Source organism: Macaca fascicularis, chromosome 13 (assembly GCF_037993035.2).
Source record: "Macaca fascicularis isolate 582-1 chromosome 13, T2T-MFA8v1.1".
NCBI lineage: Eukaryota > Metazoa > Chordata > Mammalia > Primates > Cercopithecidae > Macaca > Macaca fascicularis.
In genome coordinates this window covers 110,994,317-111,009,069 of record NC_088387.1, presented here as the reverse complement: position 1 = coordinate 111,009,069, position 14,753 = coordinate 110,994,317, and the positions used below count along the sequence as shown (strand labels likewise).

Below are 14,753 nucleotides of genomic sequence, written 5' to 3'. Positions count from 1 at the left end.
CGCCGCAGTGTCTCATAATTGCATTTTTCTGCATCTCTCCTCCATGTTAGCTTGAGCTCCACAAGGGCAGGGAGAGCGCCTTAACACTGAATTCTAACAGGTGAACTTGTGCCTGATACAGGCAGGTAGTCCAGTTTCGGTGTTTGAGTACCATCTATTACCAGGCACGGTTCTAGGTAGTGCATAAAACAAACGACCTGCTTTCACAGAGCTTACCTTTTAGTGGGTGGAGATAAACAGGACAGATAAACAGGTGTACACACAAGTATATACATGTAGAATGTCAGCTGACGGGTGATAAGTGCTGCAAAGGAATAAAAGTCAGAAGGAGGGGCTAGAAAGTGATGAAGGAAGCTGCTCTCTCAGCTGGATCACTGGGAAAGACTCTCAAGAGGTGACATTGCAGCAGAGAGCTGAACGCAGTGAGGAAGCCATGAGGTTTGTTGAAAAAGAGCATTCCAGGCGGAGGAACAGCAGGTGCAAAGGCCTTACGGCAGAAATCTGCCCGGAATGTTCAAAGGCAGCACGAAGGCCAGTGTGCCTGGAGAAGCATGAATGGGGGAGGTGGTGGGAAATAAGGCCAGAGGGGGCGCCAGGGCCACATCAGCGAGGGACTTGTGGGCCACAGTCAGGACGTAGGCTTTACTGACGAACGTGGTTGTCATTGTCCGGTTTTGAGTGAAGGAGAAGCATAATTCAACTTGCATTTACTTTTTTTCTTTTTCTTTTTTTGAGACGGAATCTCACTCTCTCCACCAGGCTGGAGTGCAGTGAGTGGCATGATCTCAGCTCACTGCAACGTCTGCCTCCCAGGTTCAAGCAATTCTCATGCCTCAGCCTCCTGAGTAACTAGAGATAACAGGTGTGCGCCACCACGCCCAGCTAATTTTTGTATTCTTAGTAGAGATGAGGTTTTACCATGTTGGCCAGGCTGGTCTTGAACTCCTGATCTCAAGTGATCCACCCACCTCTGCTTCCCAGGTGTTGGGATTACAGGTATGAGCCACTGCACCTGGCCTCAACTTGCATTTTAAAAGAAGCATTTAAGCTGGGCAGGGTGGCTCACACCTGTAATCCCAGCACTTTGGGAAGCTGAGGTGGGCGGATCACCTGAGGTCAGGAGTTCAAGACCAGCCTGGCCAACATGGTGAAACCCCGCCTCTACTAAAAATACGAAAATGAGCTGGACATGGTGGCGCATGCCTGTGGTCCCAGCTACACAGGGGGCTGAAGCAGAAGAATCGCTTGAACCCAGGAAGTGGAGGTTGCAATGAGCCATGATCACGCCATTGCACTCCAGCCTGGGCAACAGAGCAAGACGCCACCTCAAAAAAAAAAAAAAAAAAAAAAAGAACCATTTTGGCTTTACCCCCTGAATACATTGGGAGTAAGCATGTGAGGAGACAGCCTGGGGGTGGGGGTGGGGGTGGGGGTGGGGGTGCTGCACCACTTCTGAGAAGCACCTCTCGTTGGGGTGGGGTGGCACTGTGGCTAACAAGCAGGCCTGGGAGCCAGGCTCCCCGAGTCCCAGCCAGAGCTATGACCTAAGACACGTTGCTTAGCCTGTTTGTGCCTCATCTGATTCACCATAAAGTGGGGATCATAACATTAGCTTCCTCAGTGGTTCTCAAAGTGTGGTTTTGGCCAGCAGCATCGACATCACCCAAGAACTTACTGGAAATACAAATTGTCAAGCCCCAGCACAGACCTGCCATTTCAGAAACCCAGGGGGTAGAGCTGCCAGACAAACTACAGGTCATCCCACTAAATCTGAATTTCAGACAGATGACTAATATTATCCATGCAATATTTGGGGCCTGCTTATATTAAACAATAATTTGTTATCTGAAATTCAAATGTAATCAGATGTCCTGAATGTTTATTTGTTAAGTTTGGCAGCCCTGTCTTGGGGGGGACCCCGCAATCTGCATTTTAAGGGGTCCTCCAGGTGATGCTGGTGGCTGCATCGCCTGGAGATTTCAGAGCACGGACCTTCCTCGTTGGTGGTGCTGGAAGCCTCCGAGTTTAGCACAGTGCCTGGCTTGTGGCCAGTGCTGGAGGTGGCCACCGTTCCACCAAGTACTCACTGATGCCAGGGAACTGAGTGCCTTGGCGGAGGCCCACTGTGGGTGTGGTCTCTTCTCCAGGAAGGTTCTTATCCTACATGGGTTGAGTTCTTAGAGATTTTCAAAGTACACTCACCTGATGACCTGAAATCATTCCACTCCCTCCCTCTGATGGGCATAGTGCCCATCCTCCCCGTGGCTCAGGAGTTTGAAATTTCTCTAACTCAGTAACCAAGAAGGAATGAAGTCTAAAATCCAGCTGACTAATGACACTGCAGAGAGCGTAGGTTTCAGTTTCCGGATTGCTCTGGTCCGTTTTGCTGAGCACTTGGACTGAGGGGGCCTGAAGGAGTCACTCTTGTAAATGTTAACTCAGTGGTCAGAACAGAAGGCTGAGGTGTTTTTGTGAAGACAGCAAGGAAAACAGACTTCCTGGCTTCCCTGGAGATAACAGACACATATGTCCTAATTATTTATGAAATGAGTGAATAATTTGTGTTCATCCTATCATCACCCAACCCATTGGTGCCAATGAATGATGCCAACCTGTTATATCAATAGAGTCAGAAATTTTATGTGAAATCATCATCCTGAGTGGCTGTCAGGAATATCTGAAAAATACTAATTATCATGTTAGATTGGCCCTGGGAAATAAACACAGAACTTAAGTATCTAGTAAAGTACAGAGCGCACCCCAGCCTCACTTACAAATAAATATCTTCTCAAGATGCCACCGTGTCCTCAGAACTCGGTGTGTTCACACACGTGGCTTGTTCCCCAGCAGCAACTTCGCATTCAAGCAGAATTCAAACAGAGGCCTGGAATTAAAACGTCTCCACTTTTCTTTAACCAAATGGTAGTTCTAATTATAGCCTTCAGACTGGCGCGCGTGTTTATTTGTTCATCTCTCACTTTGGCTTGTAATTAAGAGTTAGTGCATTGTACCTTAGAAATGGGTGACAAATTATTACAATGTGTTCTGGGCTGTGGGTGATTACAGCAGGTGGTTAAGGAGGCTTGGGGTGTTATCCATTTCTATAATTATGTCCTCCTGTTACATTGAATGTTCGTGACCAGGACACAGGGAAGGCAACCTTTAGTCTCGATCCCATCAGAAAAGGCAGCAGTGTCTCCCATGGAAGCATGTGGCCTCCTGAAAGCCCTGAAGGGCAGGCACTGGGAGCCCCCAGTTCTGGTCCTCACGCTGCCCTAACCGGCTGGTGACCCCAGAGAAGCCATTTCAGATCTGGCCAACTCCTCTTTTGTGAGCCTTTATCTGTCCTCCTAGTTTAGCAAACAACAGTGCTCAATAAATATATGTCAAATAAAGTGTGTGAATAAACAAAGTAATTGATGAAAAGCACTCAGCCCCACTTCAAATTTTCCTTTTTTTTTTTTTTTTTTTTCTGAGACAGGGTTTCGCTCTTTTCCCCAGGCTGGAGTGCAGTGACACAATCTTGGCTCATTGCAGCCTCTGCCTCCCAGGTTCAAGCAATTATTCTGCCTCAACCTCCCAGGTAGCTGGGATTACAGGTGCCCATCACCACACCTGGCTAATTTTTGTATTTTTAGTAGAGACGGGGTTTCACCATGTTGGCCAGGCTGGTCTCGAACTCCTGACCTCAAGTGATCCACTCACCTTGACCTCCCAACGTGTTGGGATTACAGGCATGAGCCTCTGCGCCCGGCCAGAGATTCTGGGAAAAAAAAAAAAAAAGAAAGAAAAAGAAAAAGAGAGAGAAAGAGAGGAAGGAAGGAAGGAAGGAAGGAAGGAAGGAAGGAAGGAAGGAAGGAAGGAAGGAAGGAAGGAAGAAAGGGAGGGAGGGAGGGAGGGAGGGAGGAAGGAAAGAAGCCAGTAGCCAGGCCAGAATTTTCTTTGCTGACAGCATGCCTCTTATTAGGTGGCCTCACAGGGATAATATCCCTGTTACAGAGGCACGGAATTCAAATCCTGCACCCCTTCTATAAGGCATGGCTGCATGAGCTAAAGAAAATTACATCTCCCAGAGCCTCAGTTTGCCTACTTGTCAAATGGGATGCAATAACATTTACTGCCATGGCTGTTGGGAAATTAAGTGAGGTGACGCGTGCAGACCATATGGTGGCAGTAGGTGCTCAACAGATGATGGTCCTCAGGATTTAGCTGGTGCCTTTCACATTCCTCACCCAGCCAATGGTTGTTGAGTTCACTCAAAGCCATCAGAGGTCCACAATCGGTCTGAGCTGGCCCTTCCTGCTGTGTCAGGGCACACAGAGAGCCCACTGTCACTGTCACACCAAACTGTCCTTGTTTCTCTGTCACAATGTCCATCGTTCCCTGGCTAGTGCTTGGGCAGAAATGGTGGCTCTCTTACCAGCCCAGTGCCCCTGGCACTGACATGGTAGCTAACATTCCTTCCCCCATGTCACGTCCCCCCACCAGCTCAGTGGCACACCTCTCCCCAGTAGGGTTTCAAGGAAGAATCCGGAAAGGCTCTTGTCTGAAACTCAGGAGAAATTCTCTTGGCGCTGGAAAAGCCCAGTGCTGCTCAAAATCATGCACCTCTCCTTTCCTGGGGAAGAACACCCGCTTCTGCGGAAAGTCCTGGGGCCACAGGGTCCTCAAAGGTCTGCTTCCTGCAAGAGCCTGGGCACATCAAGGGCCACTGCCTGTGCCACCTGGTTCTACCCCCCTGGCAGAAAGGCCCTGACCTCCCATTTCTCTTCCTGGGGCTGAGATTTTCTCCACTCCACATTTGTCTCCTTCCAGGAGCAGGATTTTCCCTAACCTGCCTCCAGGCCCAGATGGCAGTCAGGAATCAGGCTTTAAGGAACGATTAACACCCAGTGTGATGATTTCAGCTCCTGCTCCCATGACCTCCACATCCCCTGAACTGTATGGCTGCATGATCTAAAGAAAATCACTAAATTTCCCAGAGCCTCAGTTTGCCCACCTGTTCAATGGGATGCAATAACATTTACTGCCCATGGCTGTTGGGAAAAATTAGTGAGGTGATGCATGTAGAGCACACGGTGGCAGTGGGGGTGGCTCTGTTTCTCCTTGTTTGCTGCTGCCCTGTGGGGAGAGCACGCCCTGCACTGAGGAACAGAGTGACCTCAGGGCCTGCAGGTCCTGGGCCTACCACCCCACCCTCTGGAAATACAGGTGGGCATGGGAACCAGAGCAGAAGAGCCGGTCAGTCATTCACTTTCCTCTTCATTAACTTCACGCACACGCAGGGTTCCCCCAAGGCTGCCTTCTATTGGCCGTGACTTCAGTGTGCTACAACCAGTGACACTGCACACTGTGAAGAGCATTTCTGGATTGATTCCTGAACTTGACCTCTATTTGAGAAGTTTTACAACCAAATCATCTGGTGTATTGTAGTCATCTAAATAACAGCATCGAGTGAAATCAGTATCACTTGGGGACTCACAGCAAAGTCTGGAGCACTGTTTCTCAAAGAGTGTTTCCCACATCTCTGACGAGGTCCAGAGAGGCCTTACCAGGCTGTCTGGAGTTTTCTAGGAGAATGTGTCTGTGTTTTCGTTTGGTGCTGGCCTGTGCTGGGGGTACAGTGACAGCCTAGGGGAGGTGGAGGTCATGGGAGCAGGATCTGAAATCCTCACACTGGGTGTTAATGGTTTCCTAAAGCCTGATTCCTGACTGCCATCTGGGCCTCGAGGCAGGACTGGGGAAGATCCTGCTCCTGGAAGAAGGATGTGGAGTGGAGAAAATCTCAGCCACCTGGGGGAAACCGGAGGTCAGAGCCATCCCACCAGGTAGTGCTGAGGAAGAGTGCGGTAGAGGCAGGTGGCACAGGCAGCAACCCTTAGTGTCCCCCCTTCCCCTGAGGCCACACTCTCCAAGCCAGGAGGGTCACAAAGCAGCATGGGGAAGAGGTCAAAGCAGGGCCACGCCTCGACCTGATTCCCATGGGGACTCCAAGAACACCTGGCCTGCGGCCCCACCCCCATGGCTCTGGGACTCCCAACTTCCACCCAGGCCTGGGCGGCTGGGTAAATACAAAGACTCAAAAAGAGCCCAAGGTGACACTCAGGGCCTGCCCAGCTCCATGTGTTATGGCAGGAACCCCTAGGTACCTATTAGCTGAGGCATGGGGACCTGTCAGAGAAAGTCATTTTCATGGGGGTAAAGTGACTCTGAAGCCAAGGGCGCAATCAGTCAATGGGGCTGTTTGAGCCAAGAATCAAATGGAAGTTCCAGCCAGACCTCAGGGCACCCCCAGAGCAGCCAGGACGTCATCAGCCAGGGTGGACAGCTGAGCTCCCCAGACCACAGATGACAGCAGCCACAGGCTTCTGCAACAGCCCACCAGGCTACCCAGGGGCAGGACAAGACAGACCTACCACCTAAGCCTCCAGCAGCCAGGGCCCACCCAAGGGCAGAACAGTCACCCGCCTAGAGACCAGAGGCTCTCCTTCCCCCACCGCATGCACCGCCCCCACTCAGAGAGGATCAGGGGCTGAGCGGAAGGAGGGAGGTCTGCAGTGCTGACCGGGTGTCTGTGAAGAGACTGTGGCATCCACAAGAGACAATGCCAGCCAGTGGAAACAAAGGGGCTGCATTCTCTTTGCACCGTGGGTGCAGCGTGCTTACGTGGGGTTTAAGAATTCATGTAATTAGCACCACAGGCTAATGATAACCCCTCCCTAGATTACAAGACAGTCCCATCATCTCCAGCATCTGGCCCCTTGGAGAAGAGTTTGCAGAAGGAAGAAAAGAAGACCAGAGAACATTCTCTATAAGGCCCTTTGCAGAGAAGAAAGCTCAGCTCCTGCCTTGGAAGCAAAGCTGTAGGAAATCTCTTTCCCATCTTGCAAGAAGATGTGAAAAAGCTGAGAAGCCACATACTAAGGAGAAGAAACCCGAAGCAAAGAAGGCTGATGCTGATGACAAGGGGAAAAGGGATCACCTCAAGACTGAACAACTCAAGAAGGGGAAGTCCCATTGCAGCCTCAATCCCATCCTTGTCAGAGGAATTGGCAGGTATTCCCAATCTGCCGTGTATTCCGAAAGGACACGTGGAAGAGGAAGTACTGAGCTGCTAAGTCCAAGGTGGAAAAGAAAAAGAAGGAGAAGCTTCTTGCAACTGTTACAAAAGCAGTTGGTGGTGACAAGAACGGTGGTACCTGGGTGGTTAACAAAATGCCTAGATAGCATCCTACTGGAGATGCGCCTCGAAAGCTGTTGAGCCACAGCAAAAAGCCCTTCAGTCAGCATGTGAGAAAACCGAGAGCCAGCATTACCCCCGAAGCCATTCTAATCATCTTCACTGGATGCCACAGACGCAAGAGGGTGGTTTTCCTGAAGCAGCTGGCTAGTGGCTTGTTACTTAGGACTGGACCTCTGGTCCTCAATCGAGTTCCTCTATGAAGAACACACCAGACAGTTGTCATTGCCACTTCAACCAAAATTGACATCAGCAATGTAAAAATCCCAAAACATTTCACGAATGCTTACTTCAAGAAACAGCAGTTGCAGAAGTCCAGACACCAGGAAGGTGAGATCTTCGACACAGAAAAAGAGAAATACGAGATTACAGGGCAGCACAAGATTGACCAGAGAGCTGTGGACTCACAGAGTCTACCAAAAATCAAAGCTATTCCTCAGCTCCAGGGCTACCTGTGATCTGTGTTTGCTCTGAGGAATGGAATTTATCCTCACAAATTGGTGTTCTAAATTTCTTAAGAAGAACCTAATTAAATAACTGATAACATTTAAAAATAGTAAATCTGTGGGGACAGAGGCCTGGGCCATGTCTGTGACCAGCATGCTGCAGTGGATGTGGGCCAGAAGGAGGAAGCACAGTAAGCCATGGGGACACCCCGTGCTGTTCACAGAGCCAGGCACCCAGAGCACGGAGCAGAGCGGCTTCCTTCTTCCCCAGGCTGCTGAGCCTGTGCTGAGCGTGTGTGGAGGGCGCAGTGGGCCGTTCACTGGGGCTGGGAGCTAGCCCACTCTGCCGCCTCGGAGCAGATACAGCCATCAATTACCCCAGCATGTGCAAGAAGGACGCCACTGTCCACACGCTGGGGCCGGGTTTGGAGCGTACTCAGAGACGGAGATCCGTGACCATCCACACGCTGGGGCCGGGTTTGGAGCGCACTCAGAGACGGAGATCTGGGTGCAAGGGGGTTATGGGGGTGTCCTGGAGACCAGACCCCGCGAGGGGAGAGGGCAGCGGGAATGAGCAGCAAAGGCCTCAGCCAGGCTCACAGGCAGCTCTGAGGCTGGGTGGCTGCACAGTAGCTTGCATCAGGCAGGTGGCCCTGCCGTTACCTGGCATAGCAATCAGCCACTAAAGCAGGTGGCATGAGAGGGGCATGAGCTCATACCAGGCAGCCCCGTCCAGGTGAGTCCTGGGAGGCGATGCCTGTGCCTCTGTCTTGGAGCGGGAGTTTGGGGCACCCCCCACAGCATTCACACGAGGCTAGGCTTCACGGTCAGGCCTTACACCTGGTGCCTGTGTCAGCCTCCCCTGGATGGGATTTGGAGTTTCAGTGGATACCAACACCCATGTAGAGCCCACGATGACCTGCTTTCCAATTAAGTGAACACCTCAAAGTCCCTTCCAGTGTAAACAATCTCTGATTCCTTGATTTAATCCTCCACAGTTAAAGGAACCTCTGCACTAATGGGCTTGAGTGAAGTCTTTTTGCACAGTAATACGTGGTCGTATAACCCCCACAACATGTCTCTAAACCCACGTAACAGTCACGGCTCTCGATAGTGATTACGGTTGTGCAGGGCTGAGATCTGAATGCTGGTTGCGGTTGTGCAGGGCTGAGATCTGAATGCTGGTTGCGGTTGTGCAGGGCTGAGATCTGAATGCTGGTTTCTACAGCGGATTTGTCACATTCAGGTAACGGGTTTTGGGACTTGAATGTATCTTTTTGGAGGGACACAATTCAATCCACAACACACCCCCTCCTGGGCACCTGCACCCGGCGTTCCACACTGGGGATAAAGGCCCAGCCCTGGGCTCCACTCAGGATGACCCTGAAGGGCTGTGCCAGCTCCAGAGCTTCCTTGGGAACCAGCGGTTAGGGCATCACTGCCCGACAACTCCCTCTACCCCACTGGCCTTTCTTCTCTCCCTTCACAGACCTTAAACCCAAGAGCACTGCCCCGCACCAATAAACACTCTTCTGTCTCTGAGTGAGCTTCCCCAGGGACCCAGCCTGCATCAGGGACTCAGCTAGGTGGGGACACGGGCCTATGCCGACGCGTGGCCTGGGGAACACGGGCCCATGCCGATGCGTGGCTGTGAAACTAACAAACACATCACCCAAGGCCTCCAGGTGAGGGTCCCGACACAGCCACGTTGTGACAGGACAAGTTTGTTCCAGAACGTTTCAGAGGCTACCCCTGGGCAGCCACCTCCAGACTCCATCGATGAGCGGTCTTGGGAACCTCCCCCCGCCCCACTGTGCCCCACCCGTGTCTGGTGATCCTCCCGGTCTGTAAACCGTGGCCCGGCCGACTTTAAGCAGCTGTCAGTTATGTACTCACTTCTGCCTCCAAGACGTCGGTCGGCCTCTACTGTACACGCCTCACACTGAGTGCCAAGGACATGCAGCTCACGGTCATGGCCCTGACCTCGAGTGTCTCAAACTCAGTGGGAAGGAAGACAAACGCACAGCTTTCCATGACACAGAGGGATGGGTGTGGGAGAGGCAGCCGCCAGCTGCTGTGGGAACCCAGAGAAATGAGACTTCAACCCAGACCCAGTCCACGTAGGTGCCTCAGAGACAGGGGGACGGTGGTCCCGGGAGGGGCACACTGTGGCCGCTCCTGCACAGCCAGGGAGCTACAGGGGTTTCCACATGGCCAGGTGCAGCAGGGAGGCCCAAGGCAGGCAGGCACCTGATTGTGAAGTGAGCAACTATTGAGTTCCATAGGTTACTAAACTAGTTGGAGGCAGCTATCCCCAGTCCTACTCCACGATACAATGCCTGATACATGTGGTGGCTGTGGATGTGTGACTGTGTTTAGCACATGGCCTGGGAGTTAAGCCCCTTCCTCTCCCCTTTTCTGGTCTGGAGGGTTCACCTGAACCCTGTTCATTCCACATGGGGGGCCGATTTTTTAATCAGATCGGTCCTGGGTCTTCACCAGCTCATCTGACTGGTCTGCCGAAGTTACTTCCGCTCTGATTTATGAATTCCATAACCAGATTTCTCACATCAGAGGATTTCCAGTCTTCAGATAAGCGAGGGCGGGTAGAAACCTTTGGGTCACTGTAGTTAGTTTCACACTTTCAAAACTAGAAAATTTCTAACCAAGGAAAGTGAAAACGTGAGAGCCTCAGCACAGGTCAAACGCGAAAACACCTAAGAAATCAAGAGAATTAAAAAGAGAGGCCGGGCATGGTGGCTCACACCTGTAATCCCAGCACTTTGGGAGGCCGAGGAGGGCAGATCACTTGAGGTCAGGAGTTTGAGACCAGTCTGGCTGACATGGTGAAACCCTGTCTCTACTAAAAATACATTAGCCAGGCGTGGTGGGCTCCTGTAACTTCAGCTACTCAGGAGGCTGAGGCACGAGAATTGCTTGAACCTGGGAGGCACAGGTTGCATTGAGCCAAGATCGCACCACTGCACTCCAACCCTGGGTGACAGAGTGAGACTGCTTTTAAGAAAAAGAAAGAAAAGAAAAGAGGCCAGTAGTCTGAAGACAGGAAATGCCAGCTCGGTGTTCAAAAGCAGAGGAAAGATGAATTCTAAAAACCAGCTACGTGCAGTGGCTCATGCCCATAATCTTAGCGCTTTGTGAGGCTGAGGCAGGAGGATTGCTTGAGTCCAAGAGTTCAAGACCAGTTTGGACAACATAGTGAGACCCCCCCATCTCTATAAAAAATTAAAACATAGTAATAAGTAACCAGGCGTGGCGATGCACATATACGGTTGTAGCTACCCAGGAGGCTGAGGTAGGAGGATCACTTGAGCCCAGGAGGTCGAGGCTGCAGTGAGCTATGATTGTGCCACTGAATTCCAGCCTGGGTGACAGAGTGAGACCCCATCTCAAAAAATTAAATAAATGAAAAGTAGAAACAAATCAGCAATCCTGACCGATTTTGAGCAAAATTCCAGTATGGAGTAATTTTTTTTTTTTTTTTTTTTTTTGAGACGGAGTTTCACTCTGTCGCCCAGACTGGAGTACAGTGGCACAATCTTTGCTCACTGAAACTTCCACTTCCTGGGTTCAAGCGATTCTCCTGCCTCAGCCTCCCAAGTGGCTGGGACTACAGGCACGCACCCACTGCGCCCAGCTAATTTTTGTATTTTTAGAGACAGGGTTTCACCATGTTGGCCAGACTGGTCTCGAACCCCTGACCTTGTGATCCACCCGCCTCAGCCTCCCGAAGTGCTGAGATTACAGGCTTGAGCCACCGTGCCCAGCCTAGGGAAATTTTTAAATGATTGGGGAGATGGGGAAAAAACTAATTGCTGGTAACCAGCGTGTGGTCACTGAGGACTGATCGCCTTTCACTTCGACAAGGTTGTTAGATCGACAGCCCTGGAAAATGTTATGAGCTCCAGCTGCTTGTGTTTATTGTAGAAAAGAAAAATTTACATCTTTCCACAATTATTTGTAAAAACAGAAGAAAAAGAAGGAGGAGAAAGGGGAGGAGGAGCCTAGAGCTAAGCAATGTCAGATGGTAACAGAAGGCTTCAGTGTGAGGCCGAGGTCCCCTGAAAAGAAGTCTCCACACCACACTCCCCAGTGTCAACCCCCGGGTGTCTACAGGACCATGAAGGTGCTGCTGGGGTCTGTGAGCTAAACACAGCATCTCAAAAGGCCTAATGGAAAGCGTACTCTTACCCACGGGCTAGCTAACGTGTCATTTCGGCACAGTGTAATTGAAGGGGACTGGGCTCTTCCTCTGTCCAAGATGCGTGGGCTTAAGTCAGTTATAAAATCTCTGTGGGCATGTTTGTTTCCAGCAAGAGGAAAATCTACAAAATTTGAAAGTCCTGTTGCCACAAAGCACCTAGAAATCCTGGAAAATTTATCCTGAATATCCTGTTAAACACACAGCGGGGCACACATCAGTAAGAGATCCCCAGCAGACGGAAGCAAAGAAGAAACTGTGGACTCAGCTGCTGCCCTTTGGAGATATTTGCCAAGCTCAGGAACAGGGAGCCTCGGTGTCCACAGCCATCCAGGCACTGAATACCAAACCCGGGGCCTGCACGAGCCAGGGACTTGGAAGTGAGGCTCCCTAGAAATGCAGGACCCTTGGAGGCTGTACCCTCAGTGATAGAATGAGGCAAAACAGAGATTAATAAAAAGAAATGACAAGGAAACATGTGTCTCAACTCCTGGGCTCTGAGTGGGACAGAGTCTCCCTGAGAATCCATGCCTGGCCCCATTGGGTTTGGGTTTGAACTGATACCATTTGGTCTGGGAAACTAAAGTCAAGAAATTAGCTAAGAGTGGTGTTAGGTTGATAGTCCCCCAGATGCTTGGCAGAAACAAATGTGAAATCTCTCTGGAGCAACACGTCCTCAAACCAAGGTGTATAGGATTTCCAAGATAAAGCCCAGCCGTGTACTATAAGATTAACCTTTATTGGCCAGGCACGGTAGCTCATGCCTCTAATCCTAGCACTTTGGGGAGCTGAGGCAGACAGATCACTTGAGGTCAGGAGTTCGAGACCAGCCTGGCCAACATGGTGAAACCCTGGCTCTACTAAAAATACAAACATTAGCCGGGCATGGTGGCGCATGTGTCTATAGCCCCAGCTACAGAGGTTGAGGCAGGAGAATCACTTGAATCTGAGAGACAGAGGTTGCAGTGAGCCAAGATTGCGCCACTGAACTCCACCCTGGGCAACAGACCGAAACTCTGTCTAGATTAAAAAAAAGAAAAAGATTAACCTTTATTGAAGACTTACCTTGTGCCAGGTACAGTTTTAAATCTTTGACCTGGGCCAGGCATGGTGGCTCACACCTGTAATTTCAGCACTTTGAAAGGGTGAGGAGGACAGATCACCTGAGGTCAGGAGTTCAAGACCAGCCTGGCCAACATGGTGAAACCCCATCTCTACTAAAAATACAAAAATTAGCCAGCTGTGGTGGTGGGTGCCTGTAATCCCAGCTACTCTGGAGGCTGAGGCAGGAGAATCACTTGAACCTGGAAGGCAGAGGTTGCAGTGAGCCAAGATGGTGCCACTGCACTTCAACCTGGGTGACAGAGTGAGACTCTGTCTCAAAAAGAAATAAAAATTAAATAAATAAATCTTTTACCTGTATTGTCCCACTTAATCTTCACACATTCTTCTAATGGTAGGTGGTTTTATTCTCATTATTGTTTATTAAGATCATTCATATTCCTGGATTAGGAATAGGAGAGAATGAAGGCACAGAGCGGATAAGTAACTTACTCAAGAACACACAGCAACGAAGATTTGAGATTCAAACCCAGGAAGTCTGGCCCACAGTCCACAGAGGAACCCGTCATGAGCACGAGTTACCTGGAATCAGTCATAGGGCTTCCAGGCAATGGAATTCTGGGGTACAGAATACAAATAAGAATGCTTAAGATGTTTAAAGACATTCTCAAAAATGCAGACAAGACACAGAAGAAAAAGACAAAGTAAACAAGAGAGGAAAACAATTAAAATTTTTAGAAATAAAAAATGTAAGTTGGGCACAGTGGCAGGTGCCTGTAGTCCCAGCTACTCAGGAGGCTGAGGCGGGAGGATTGCTTGAGCCCAGAAGTTCGAGGCTGTAATGTTCTGTAATAGCACCTGTGAATAGCCGCTGCACTCCACCCTGGGTGGCATAGTGAGACCCTGGCTCTAAAGAAAAAATAAATACACACACTTAAAAATTAAAATTCAAGGTGTTAAAGTTAAAGTTAAAGCACAAGTTAGATCAATAGATGTGAGGAAACAAATTACTAAACTGAACGATCTATCTAAAGAAAACACAGGATGAGTCATGGAGAGACAAAGACTTGGAACAAATATGAAAGCAAGTTAAGAGAAACAAAGAGGCCGGGCACGGTGGCTCACACCTGTCATCCCTGCACTTTGGAAGGCCGGGACGGGTGGATCAAAAGGTCAAGAGATCAAGACCCGCCTGGCCAACATAGTGAAACCCCGTCTCTACTAAAAATACACAAATTAGCTGGGCATGGTGGCGGGCACCTGTAATCCCTGTTACTTGGGAGGCTGAGGCAGGAGAATCGCTTGAACCCGGGAGGCGGAGGTTGCAGTGAGCTGAGATCACGCCACTGCACTCCAACCTGGCAACAGAGTGAAACTCTGTCTCAAAAAAAAAAAAAAGAAGAAAGAAAGAAAGAGAGAAACAAAGAAAAGGTGAAGGACCGACATGCATACATCTGATGGTCTGGGAAGGAAAAAAACGGAGGAAGTGAAGGAGAGCCCATATGCCAAGGGCTGATCCTCAGACTCAGGAACTCAACCTAAAGCATGATCCCACACCTGAACCCACCACAATGAAACTACAATGGACCAAAGACAAAGGCACACACTGAAAATCCACCAGAAAGGGCAGACCCCTTCAGAACACTGCATAGCAGGCAGATAGCTTGACTTCTCATGGGGGCATCAGAAACCAGAATACAAAGGAATATTGCTTTCAAAGTACTAAGTCAAAATCATTGTCAAAGTGGGACTACTGCCTGTCTACTGAAATTATCATTCAGGAATG

At 50.0% G+C, this 14,753-nt stretch overlaps 1 pseudogene; it reads left to right on the top strand.

Annotated features, from left to right (window-relative positions):
* Positions 1-7,215: 7,215 nt before the first annotated feature.
* On the top strand, positions 7,216-7,749 carry LOC123568260 (large ribosomal subunit protein eL6 pseudogene; annotated as a pseudogene).
* The last annotated feature ends 7,004 nt before the right edge of the window (positions 7,750-14,753 follow it).